Here is a 12,855-nt window from a genome sequence, read left to right on the forward strand (position 1 = left end):
GGGCCCTCCGCGTCCCCTCACGGCACGTGCAGCTGGGGCGGTGACGGCGGAGACGGGAATGTTTCCTGCGGGCGCTGGGGGCCGTGCCGAGGGGAGCTGCAAGGGCGACACAGGCCCCTCGCAGGGCCCACCACACGCCCTGGTCTCCCTCTCGCAGACGGGGGCCTGCCGCGGAACCTTCCGGAAAGTGGATCTCATGGCGTCCTGCCCGCTCGCACCCACGCCGTTGGTTCCTCCGACGCTGCTGGGACACCCCGCTGCGTCTCTGAGACACCAGCACCCCTCCTTGGTGAGGCTCGGCTGCCTCCCCCTCAGGTTGAGTGACAATGTCACCTCCGGCGGTGACGTAGGCTTGAGGCCCCCGAAGGGTCTGCAGAGCTGCAGCGGACTCCGCGGGGGTCACCGCGCTCCAGACATATGCACAACCGACAGTAGCGGTCGCCACGGAGACGGGACGTAACTGCCCCTTTCTGCCCGCGATGAGTCGCGGAGGGAGGGTCTGCACTCGCGAAAATCATCCGGTGGCTCCTGCGTCTACGTGACGTGACCCTCGTCCCCAAGGCGGACGCTTGCCACGCCTGCTTCCCTCACTCGCCGCAGGGTCCCCGAGAAAAGGCGCCGGGCTGGTAAGTAGCCAGGAGGGACCCAAAAGTGACATTAACACGTTCCTTTCCACTCCCGCTGATAAAGACTCGTAGCGGGAATCCGGAGATGCTGCTACTTTAAGAAACGCTGCCCGTTCCTTTCTGCCACGGTCTCTGTGCCCTTCGGACAAAAGGGACCATCCCGAGGCAGCCGCTGTCCCGTCGGATCACTGGGCACAGCGCGTCCGGGCACAGCGCGTCCGGGCACGCTCGCTTACGACAGGGCCGCGGCCGTGAACACGCCGGGTGGTGGCCGCAGCCTGCGGGGAAAGAGCCTTCACGCTTGCGAGGTCCCCGGAGAGGCACCGCCACCTCCCGCCACTTGGGGACAGGAGGCGGGAACCACGGCTTCGGGGCGGCTCAGCTGCAGCCCAGCCGGGCACGTGCAGGAGGCAGCCCTGGGCCACCCAGCTGCAGCCGCCCGACGGCCTCCCTTCCGAGGAGGCTCTGTGTCCCACCCGGGTGACTCCAGTGGACTATTCGTGACCGTGATTTGTGGCAGTGTCCACGCGTCTGGACCCCGGCCAGCCCCGGCTGGAACCTCATGGCCGGCACGGCGCCCGGCTCCGGCCCCCGAGGGAGGCGGTGGGGGCTCCGCGTCCCCAGCCAGTCTCTGCAACGGGGCCCAGGCCCTCTGCGCCCGCCTTGGAGGCGTGCGGACCGAGGGCCCAGCTGTGTCCCGGGCGTTCCGCGCTCAGCTGTCACAGTGACACCGTGACACACCGTCATGCCTGCTCGGCTGCTAAGGATGTTCCTGAGAAGGTCCGGATGTCGTCCTGGTGGCCACGACAGGTGCTCAGGGGACCGGCCAGATTCAGAGCTGAGCGCGTGACGATGACGTCTGTGCACAGACACGCGGGGCCTCCGGGTGGCGAGGTCGCCGACGCCTGCCCGGCCTGCCCGGCCCGTGTGCTCCAGCTCCCCGTGAACGCGCATCCGCATCACCGGGGACAGAAGCCGCTGTCCCCTGCTGTCAGGGAGCTCGCCTCCTCCAGGAAGTCCCAGCGATGACTGCCGGGTGGCAGAGGCTGACGGAAGGTTCTAGATGGATGCCAGAGTCATCAGAGGGCCTGGAGCCCCTGGCACGCCGCCAGCAAGGCCGGGAGGGTGCACGGCAGCCGAGTCCCTGACGCAGGCTGGAGGGATGAGCCACCTCGATGGCCTCCGCGGGCCCAGCCGTCCTCAGGGGCGTCGGGCACGCCACGCTCCCCACCACGGGAGGGACGGACACCTCGCCATGGGCTCCTCACAGGGGCTGTGGCGCCCAAGGAAGTGACCTCGCCGAATCCCGCTCACGCGGGCAATGCCGGGACCCTTGCTCCTCACACCGACCTCTCTCCCGTCACGGGCACAGGGCAGAGTCACCCTGAACGACTGGGCTGTCTCTTCTCTCCCAGTTCAAAGCGGACACTGTCCCCGCGTCAGCACAGGACACCCCGGGAAATCTCTCCTGCACAGACAGACGGGCGCCGGGGACAGGCGGACCTCCAGTCCTCTGCAGGAGGGAAGCTGAGAAAATGACCCCTGACCCTGGGCTCGGCAGGGGGCGGAGACTCAGGAGAGGTCAAGAAGGTCAAGAAGACAGGTCCTCGGGCCGCCCCTGCCACCGAGGGGGAGGGGCCAGCAGGAGGCGGCCGTCAAGCAGAGTGTGGTCACTCCGAGAGGCGGGCGCCCCTCTCTCCCTGCGGGGAGAACCCCGGTCCGGACGAACCCCGGTCCAGACGAACCCCGGCTGATGTGGGCAAGACCGAGTCTCGGACTCCGAGGCACAAGTCAGGGGGACGAGGGGCGCAGGTGGGGGGCGGCCGGGCTCAGGCGCGATGGACGGGCTGATCGAGGCGCCGCCTGCGTGCGCTGCACTCGCCTCCGCGCTTCGTCCTGTCTGAAGCGACGGTCAGCGTGTAGGACGAGGCGGTGGCAGCAGGCACGTGAGGGGCGGTCCTGGGCGGGCAGCGCCGTCCCCCCATGCGCCCAGCCTCCCCGCATAAGTTTAATGAGAGCCAATTAGAGCCCCGCAGCCCCCCGCGGTGAGGGTCCCGTCTGAGACGCGTCCAGGGAAAGGACGTGCGGCCCGCGGGGTGGGGGCAGCGGGCGGAGACCCTGGCGGCAGCGGAGTGGACCCCGCACGGATCTCGTCCCCAGCCGCTTCTGCAGCTGGGCGTCCAGCCTGAGGGTGATGGCACCCTCCACACTGCCCAGTCGCCCCTCCCCAGGGGGCAGTAGCTGGGCAGGCCAGGGTGACAGGGGACTCAGAGGTCCCACTGCAGCTTCTGCGGCCACCAGGGCCTGAGGAACCCAGACCCGCCTGGAAGTTTCAGGAGCAGCGAGAAGGAGCAGCCTTGGAAAACAACACCTGGGGTGAAGGAGACCCATCCGCGCTCCCCACGACGCCTCTCTGGGGGCCTGTCCCCTGGCGGCTCTGCCTCGCCATCAGGGGTGGCCCGAGCTGGCCGGAGCTGAGCGCCGAGCGCCGTGGGTGCGGCGGGAAACGCCCGGATCCGGCTCCGGCGGAAGCGCAGGAAGCGGATCAGAAGGTGCCGCGCCTCGGGCCGCCCCCCAAGACTCGTCCCGGACAAGTGCGCCGCCCCTGGGCGGTCGTGCCCCCGAGATCCCTGGACCCCACGACCTCGCCGCTTCGCCTCTGCCCTCGGGCAACCCCGAGTGGCGATGCTTTCATGAGACGGCGACCTGTTCAGCCCAGTGTGTCTCCTGCAGCTGCTACTCCAGGCCGACCAACTGCCCGGCTGCTGGCTGACTCAGGACGCAAAGCGTTAGCTTCACCTGTGCCGCGGTCGGCCCCGGTGGCTTGGAGCCCAGGCCGACTGGACCGAAGCCATGTGGCTGCGACTGGGCCCTGTAGTCCCCACATGGGTGTCGGCCGTGTCCCCAGTGTCCTCTGTGTACGAGGACACATCCCCAACACCCACGTGTCCACGCGTGGGCTCCCGGCCACCGCGGGCACGCGAGGTAGGCCAGCCCTGCACGCTCGACCACGAGGTGTGGCCCCCACGTGACGAGCACGTGTGGCCGAGCACGGAAGAGCTTTGCCCAGTGTTCCGAAGCCGGCAGCAGCTTCCCCAGGCACGTTCCCCACACCTGCTCCACAGACTCCACAGACTCCACAGACTCCACAGACTCCGTCCACACCGAAACAGTGTTCTCAACTAAGAACAAGGGAAGAAAAAGAAAAACTGCCTGTGTCCCCCCCCACCTGCCACTCAGGCTCATTCGTCACAGTTTGTTTAATGTGAGTAACATTAGCACTTCGAAGCAGAAGCTGTTTGTGTCATCAGAATCAGACACGGAGAGGAGACTCTCGGTTTGGGCAAACGCCTGAAATCCTTGGCAACCACATTCCTCGTTAGTCACCGCAGATGGCGTGCGGCAAACGCGGGGCCAGCGGCGTCCGGGCTGTGGCACCGTGTCAACTGCCACAGGTCACTTCACACCACTTTGGCCATTTATTTCAAAAAAGATGCCTCTATTTTTTAACTCGGCTTTCAAAATTTTCCACATTATCTACCAGACTGAACTCTCTGTAAAATTCAGAGGAAAACGGGCAGGCGTGGAATACACACGCACATGCACGTGTGCGCACACACAAACACGCATGCACACATAAGTGTGCGCATGCATATCCAAACACGTGCACACGTGGATGCCTGTGTGCGTGCACACGTACACCCATGGACAAACACATGCATATGTGTGCACTTATGTGTACGTGCACACACGTGTGTGCACACACACTGAACAAAAGCATATTTCAATCGGCTGTTCCCATAGTCAACACTTTAGACACCAGCTTCCATCACTTCCTGTGGCAGCCATAACACATTGTCATCCACACTGAATTTAAATATTTCAGATGCTTCACCTGTGTCCGTAAAAGGGGTGACAAAATGGCTTTCAGAGCCATCACCGTCTCGTCTAAGGGACCATAGTCTGTGAAATGCTTGCCAAAGACGACAACTTACTTTTCCAGTTTCATTTAGTTACTCGACATTTGAGACGTTCCCTAATTAACCCCAACTCACCCTCCACTGGCCGTGATAAATATAACCTGTACTAGGAGACTATAATGTCGCTTCTGGCAAATCTGTAGCACAGCCAAAGTGACATCCGCACACAAGGAAATTCACATCGGCCAAGTGGTCAGCTTGGGGTCGGGCCTGCATTCGAAACGTGCGGAGTATGGAGACCGTCTACACAAATAAAACCGCAGAAATCGGCAGGCAGCCTGCGGGTCTGGGCTGAACGGGGGTGCGTGGATCCAACGAGGTGCGTTTAGCCGGCAAATCTGACTCACACTCATTCTCCCAAGATGTTTGGGACTCACGAGGAAGTGGTCGGCACGGCTGAAGAGCAGAAGGGAGCACGAGCAGGTGCGAGGCGGGACGGGGAACCTCCGGCCAGACCGAGCTCGTATCCAGTCCCTGACGAGAGCACAGGACGCCCGGTGCCCTCGTCCCCTCTCACGGCTCACGGCTGAAGTTTGCGCCCTGGGGAGAACTTCCCGCCCCCAGACGCAGCCATGGGGGACGTTGCGGAGCCTTCCAATCCGAACACCAATCCGAACACCAATCCGAACAACGCGCTCTTTAAGGTAACGAGGGCCACATGTCGTGAGCTGACGCGTCAAACTCCATCTGAAGAATGACGGGCGTCCCCAGACTGCCGGCACAGCGGTGCGGTCTCCGGGTTTTGAGTTAGTTTTATTTTGGATTGGAGATTTTGTGTCAAGAGGAAGAGGCCACGGCAGGCACGTGGTTTTCGTCTCCTGCTATGTTTTTAACAGGAAGCGGAGGAGGAGGGCGGGCGGTGGCCGACCCCACGGGGACGTCAGGCGTGGAGGCTGCGGGGCCGACCTCTGCTCCCTCCCTCTCTATTTTACTTCCTCGGTCCCCTTGAGACTTTTCCCTCGGCCTCAATAACAAGTTGTTAGAGCCGAGGACAGTGGGGGACACGAGACGTCGCACCGTCGTGGCCGGGTGTCAGGAGTGACAGACACCACGCGCGTAGGGGGGAGGCCGCGAAGGCTGCATCGGTTACCAGGACCTTAGACGGCATCCCCGACAGGACCATCGAAAAAGGCCGCGCTAGGGAGACAGCCGCGTGCTCCCACCAGGGGCTTCGAAGGACCTCGCGAGGGCCCGTGAGGTGTGGGGGTGACCTGACCGGTGAGCAGCTCCGCGCAGGGGCCGGGAGACTTGGCGTTTCCTCCCCGTTCCCACTGTCTGGGGGCACCAGTGCAGGGCTCCGCGGTGCTAGAATGAGTTTAGTTGGAAGGGGCTAAAACTATTAACAACAGATTTCATGTTTCTCTATTAGCCCAGGAAACCTCAAATCGTCATTTGTCAGATGTTATTTGAGTAAAAGATGTAAAAATGTTCTTGGCCTGTGAGTGTGGAGGAAAAAATTCTGAAATTCTGGTCGAGCCTAATTTTATCATTTAAAAGCGAGTTCTCGTGAATCCTTTGATGTGCTATTATTAGGTTATGAGACTAGATGGTAAACGTTAAGCAAGACTCCCCAGTCTCCAGTAAAACTAATTATTCCGTTCTCCCAGGGGGCAGTGGGGCTGCTCCGGCCCCGCCCCCTCCGGCTCATTTTAGCCTTAACTCGAACAAAATTACAGTAAGACTAATGTATGTGAACGTATGTGTGAATGTGTTGTACATGTACACATGGGGGTACAGGTGTATACATGTGTGCATGCATTCTGTGCATGTGTGCATAAATCTATGTGTACCTGTGTACCTGTATACATATGTGCATGCATTGTGTGCGTGTGCGCATAAATGCACTGTGTGCGCCTGTGTGCATGTGCATGTGTGTGCATAAATGCAGTGTGCCTTGTGTGCATGCATGTGCATGTCTTGTGTGCACACGTGCATGTGTGCACTGTGAATGCACTGTGTATGTGCCATGTGTATCTGTGTGCATGTCTTGTGTGCACGCATGTGTGCATGTGTGCATGTGCACATGTGTGTACGTATGCACATGTGCATTTGTGTGAATGCATTGTGCGCACGTGCATTGTGTGCATGTGTATGTTGTGCGTGTGTGAATGCACTGTGTATTGTGCCTTTGCATGTGCATCTGTGTGTACATGTGCATGTGTGCCTTGTGCACATGTGCATGTGCACTGTGTGCACGTGCATAAACACCTGTGTGTTCATGTTGTGAATGCATTGTGCATGTGTGTGCAAAGGTGCATATGTGCGTGTGCCTGTGCGTGTGCCTTGTGTGTGTGCATGGGTGCACTGTGTATATGGGTGCCTAGCGTGTGTGTGTGCATGTGTGCGTGTGCCTGTGCGTGTGCCTTGTGTGTGTGCATGGATGCACTGTGTATATGGATGTCTAGCGTGTGTGTGAGCATGTGTGCGTGCAGGCATATGTGGGTTTAGTGGAGGTGGGTGCCCTGCCCAGTCTCGTTTCCTTTGTGGAGGCGCCCTCCTGTGGCCACAGAGAAGATTGCACCATAAAACACCTTGCCACCCTCGCTCACCTTCACAGCTGTTCCCGTTGTGATTTGTCCACGTGACGACTGACCTTGGAGAATGTCCCACCCAGCTACAGAGCTATGTGGAAATTTCTTGGGAAATACTTGATTTGGGCTTTAAAAATTGGGATGCTGATGTATTAGGCTACAGAAACCACGTTCTGGCTGGATTTCTGAGAGCCAGGTCTGGGCCAGGACGGTGTGGGCATCCTGGGGCGGCCGCAGCAAACGGCTGTACTCTGGGGCTCACGACACACAGGCTCGTCCTGCTGCCGTCCAGAGTCCAGAGTCCAGCCCGAGGGGCCACGGGCCAGCACCGACAGGGCTCCAGAGAGGACCCTCCCTTCTTCCAGCCTCTGGGGGTGTGGCCGTGTCACCCAGCCTCCTACCTCCCTCTGCCCCTCTCAGAAGGACGCCTGCTGCTGGACCAGGGCCACCGCAGTTCAGGGCGGGTCTCACCTCGAGATGACGCCAGCGGAGACCCGATTTGCACACAGGTCACACTCACGGGTTTGGGTGAGGACGTGGATGAACCTCTCTGGGGCCACCGCCCACGCCCACAGCTGACGCGGGGTCTGGGGACGGGGCCAGCTGTGGCAGACGGGGCAGGAGAATGAGATGGAAAGTTCTGGGCTCCCTGAGTTCCCAGGCTGGGCGAGGCGACAGGCGACAGGCAACAGGACACCGTTGTGACCTGACCTTGTCCCTCCGACGACTCTGCTTTGGGGTCCGTGTCGCTGCCAAGCAGTCCGTCCTGCTCATGGACAAGGACAGCCCCACGCTGGCAGCCACTTGCTGATGGGGCGGGTGGGGGCTGGGCGCTGGGCGAGGCCAGGCAGAGAGGCCGCGAGGCACCCGGTCAACCACAGTCCTGAGCTCGGCCCAGGTCACCTCGGCAGCATGGAACTGGGGCTGCCGGTGGGGTCGCCGCTGTGGGGGACAGGCGGGCAGGGGGCTGCTGTCACTGAGGGCTCACTCTGGCGGCTTCGCCCACCCTGAGCACGACTGAAGGTCTGGGGCCCGAGCAACGCACTCGCCGACAGGCTCCTCCTGGGACTAGAGACCCCCAGGGCAGCCACAGGATGAGGACAAACCGGAGCCACTGCCGGGCTGAGAACCAGGGGCAGGTGGGCGCCGGGCCCTAACGGGGAGAAGGGACACGGATCAAAGCCATCGGGGAGGTAGCTCCGCAGAGGGACCCCGAGGGAGCGTGAGGACAAAGGAAAAGGAGCAGTTGATGCTGCAAATAAGGGTTTTGAGCCTCTGAGAGGATGAAAATTATGACTTACGATAACATGAATCAAAGGTAGAATAAGATCGCTCAAATTAAACTCGATGCGCAGGCATTCATCAGGCAAACGAGGACACCTTTTAAAACTGGAAAGAGCAAATCAAATGCTAAAACCAGAAACCGAAGCTCTCAACGTGAGCCAGGACGTTACCACAATGTGAACTGTGGTGATGGGGGCGACGGCCAGTGGCTGCCGTGGGTCCCAGGCCTGACCTTTGACCTCACTGAAGACACGGGACAGGTAGGAAGGCTGCTGCAGAGGCAACGGTGTCCCCAGGAGCAGTCACATCAGTGGCACTTGACCCTCGGGCGGATCCATCTTGCCCAGCTGGAGCCGTCGCCAGGCGGTGCTGACCGGCAGACAGGCGGCCGAAGATGCCCAGACGTGGCCTCTGCAGGGGGCTCGCACTCCTCGTCGGCATCCCAGCTTTCGACAGCGACCGTGCACGGCTCACGCAGTGAGAAATAAAACACTGCAAACGTCACGAAACGGGCTCTCCTCCGCCAACGTGGCCGTCACCTGCTGCTGGACACCGAGCTCCCAGCGTGGCCCAGCTCCGAGGGGGCTCCTGTCACTGCCTGCGAAGGAGGGCCCGTGAGACTCCATCTCCTTACAGCCAATCCCCGTCACCGAGGGCCGAAGGGTCACCTCAGAGACCAGCTGTGCACTACGGAGCCGGCCGCCACGGGAACCGGGGTGGCGTGGATGGCTGGCGTCACCTCCTGGCTGCACGTGGGAGGCACTAGGGCCAAAATGTCAGCTGGAATTGGACACAATGCCACATTCTTGGAATATGGAGGGCTGAGGACCACAGAAAAGCCACTGCTAGCAATCGACAGCCAGTCTGGACTGTGGGCCTTCTTCAACAAGCCACCGCAGGCAAACCGAGCACGGGGCTGTTCCGCGGTTACTTAAATGTAACGTGTAACAAGTTACGATGCTGTTGTAATCAGCGCCGTCCACGCACGCTCAGCCATCTGTCCGTGTGCATACTGGGTAACCCAGAGCTGACTGACAGACCCCGCAGGCAGACGTGGGGCCCGGCCTCTGAGCGCGCCTCGTCTAAGGTCCCCGCCCAGGGACTGGGGGAGGGCACAGCCACAGCGAGGTGCCCAGCAGCGCCACGGCCCCGCCCGCCCCGGAGGGAGGACATCTGTGCAGCACCTGCCCAGCTCCACGCAGGCCAGCGAGCTGCGGCTGAGGACAGCACAGCCTGGTGGGCGAGACCCGCAGCCTCCCATCGATTGGCCAGAGTGGACTTGGGGACCATCCTTGACGCCCGGGGGCCTGTGCGCTCAGCTATGCAAGGACAGTGACAGCGCCAGGCTCAGGGAAGCAGGACAGAGCCATGACTGGGGGCCACCCCTGAGCGTGGGGATCAGGGAGCCCACACACGATCCCAGGCACAGACCGGCCCTCTGCCGAGACCTAGGTGTCGAGGGGAGTAAGGGTAGTGTCACAGGGTCCAGGGCAGAGTGTGCTGCCCCTGGGGACAGGCTACGTTTTGGAGATGTGAGCAGTGGACTGAGGATGTCGCCCTGCCCCGGCCCCGCCTGCTACCGTCCGGGCCCCCTCCCAGAACCAGGACTTCTGCAAGCCCGGCCCACCCGCCCAGGCCTGGGGACACACTGCCCACCGTGCATCCAATTCACGTTCTCAGGAGCAGGAGGACCACTGTCCTGGCGTCCCGGCCTCCCCGGGTCCTTGTGTAACGGCTGGTCGGTCAGAGAAACAATTTTCATGCCATAGAAACTGAACTGTTTGTTCACTGAGGAGGAGCTGTCCATCAACCAAAACCCCTCAAAACCGGGGAACAAGGGCAAAGCACTGAGCTGCCGACGGCCCACGGGGAGCCGCGTCCACAGCCCAGTGCGGGTCACCGCTGCTCAGCCTGGCGGAGCGGCTGCAGCACAGGCAGCTTTGGAGAACGAGTCACCGACTCACCAGGCCCACTGTCCGCGCCGACCGTCAGGGGACCGTGACCTCGCCAGTGGGCCTGCTGTGGCCCGAGCGTGAAGCCCCCGCACGGCTGGGCAGGACGCGTGTGGCATCAGCCCCGACCTCCTCTGGTTGGCAGCTGGGAATTCTAAGCGCTTGGGGATTTTCGGACATGTATGACCGACGTTAAGATCTAGCCAAGAAGCTGGTCACTCACTCACCCGGCCGCTGGGTCAGCAGCCAGGTCCAGCAGCCAGGCTAGGCTGCCATCTGCACAGACGGGGCCCGCGTGCAGTGCAGTGGTCAAAGCAGTGGTCAGTGCAGTGAGCTGACCTGTGACCACAAGCGGGAGAAGCCGCCTTGGTGCCCACGTCACGCTCCTGCGGCCCGTCCTGCCCTGGACCGGGGCCACCACGCCAGTCGCGTCTGCCAAGGGCAGGGACCGCGAGGAGGCCGCTCCGGGAGAGCACGGCTGGGCCTGGCCCCTCTGCAGTCCAGGGTCTGGCCCAGGTCCCCAGGCCGGGGACCGGAGAGCCCTTCACACACGGTACAAGTACGGAGGTGGGGCTGACAGTGCACCCATGGGGGCCGACCTCAGGCCGAGGCCAGCCTGGAGCAGACGGGTGGAAGGCGGGGGCGGGCCCCCCGGAAGGCAGTCCGGCACCCCAGGCCACCCCTCAGGCTCACAGGAAGACATCTGTGGTGACCGGATGGCACCGTCTCAGACCAGTGGGCCAGCAGGGCCCATTGCAGTGGGCAGTGCTCCGAGCTCACCGTCGGCTGCGGGCCCGGTGGCACTCTGCAGCAGGGTCCGACGGTGGGGCGGGCAGTGCAGGCCGGGTGCCCAAGGAAGGAGGTGCGGGGACCGTCCCCAGCTCCACGACCCTGGCCACCGACCGCGAGGGAGCAAACGTGAACTTGAACCCCAAACCTGATGATTCTTAACTCTCTTACTTTCAAAGGGTTTTCAAAATCAAACCTTATTTTGGCAAAGGCAAAAAAAACTCAGGTGTGACTGTGGCCGTCGGGCCCAGGCTTGAGGCCCCTCAGACATGCTGTCACTCTCCTGGCCGACACTGTCTTAGCATGGGGGGCCAGGCGAGGGGCGCGCGGACCTCAGGACAATCTGTAATTTCCCACGAACTCATCAGCGTTTCAAATAGAACGCTCGGAAGTACTAACTGACATGAGCATCACAGCCCTCACGCTTCCCCACACGGGAGGGCCACGCGGCCGTGGGGCGGGGAGCACGAGGTCCTTGCGGCCGGGCCCCCATCCCTCCCAGCCCCACAGCTGTCCCCGAAGGGGCCCTTCTGTCAAGGAGCTGCAACTGGAGGCTGAAGCCTGACCCCCACACCCTCCTGCCCTGTGTTTACAGGGCACCCCGCAGACCACAGCAGGAAGGTCGCGAGGTGGCACCCAGGGCCACCACCCCTGGCCACCTCCCAAAGCTGCCCCCACACTGTCCCCACGTACCCCCGCGCCCCACCCCATGTCCAACCCTCACGCCCCCTCCAGAGCAGACCCCCAGCGGGAGGCAGCACAGGTGCCGACTCACCGCACACAGCGGAGGAGCCCGCGGAGCCGCCCAAGCCGGCACAGTGGCCTGCAGGTGCGGTTCTGTCCCTCTGCTTGGGGACCCCTCTGGTCACGTGAGAACGTGGGGCCGGGAGCTTGGAGAACATTGCCACATGCACAGCTGGGAGATGGCCCCGAGCCCACACATGCTGTCCCTGCGTGACTGGCCGCCCTCCCCAGGCCCCTGCGGGAAACAGGTCATGGCCTGTGAGCTGAGATGCATCCCACTCGGAGGCACCTTGTCACGGCCAGGCCGTGACGCCAGGACACGGCCGTGAGCTGGGCGGGTCCTGCCACCGTCACCGCCCACAGCCAGGACAGTGGGAAAGCGGGTCCCTCTCATTTCTCTCCGGTGTCTTCCAGTGGTTCTACACACGGATACTCGGCGGGAATGTCATCTTAGACGGAAATGGACAAAAACCGCTTTTAATCGTAATTACTAGTAACTGCAACTCACTGATGTTTATAAATAACGGCAAATGAACAGTGCGCAGTAACGCTTACATTTTATTTACGCAGGTGACACTTAAAATACCTTGTTTTCGTGGTTACATTTTCCATAATAAGCATTAAACACCGGTGCACAATTCACCCCACAGTCCACACCCCCTCCCACCAAAACCAAACACAGCACACAGCCCTGTAACAGTCACCGTAAAACCACAACGGTCACACTCCTGTCTGGTTTCCAACCGCAGTGGTCACACTGCCACGGGGACTGCACCCGAAGAGCCCCGGTTTCAACACTGCGAGATTCAAGTTTCTGGCCTTTTTCATCAATGTCAAGTTTTTCACGATGCCTCATTTCCAAGGGAGCACTGGAAAGGCCACGTGGACGGATTCTTCATCGGAGGAGGAATCGGCAGGCGAGGCGCATGCGGGGCGGGGGCGGGGCGGG

Source organism: Pteropus alecto, unplaced genomic scaffold, assembly GCF_000325575.1.
Source record: "Pteropus alecto unplaced genomic scaffold, ASM32557v1 scaffold320, whole genome shotgun sequence".
In the NCBI taxonomy this organism is placed as follows: Eukaryota; Metazoa; Chordata; class Mammalia; order Chiroptera; family Pteropodidae; genus Pteropus; species Pteropus alecto.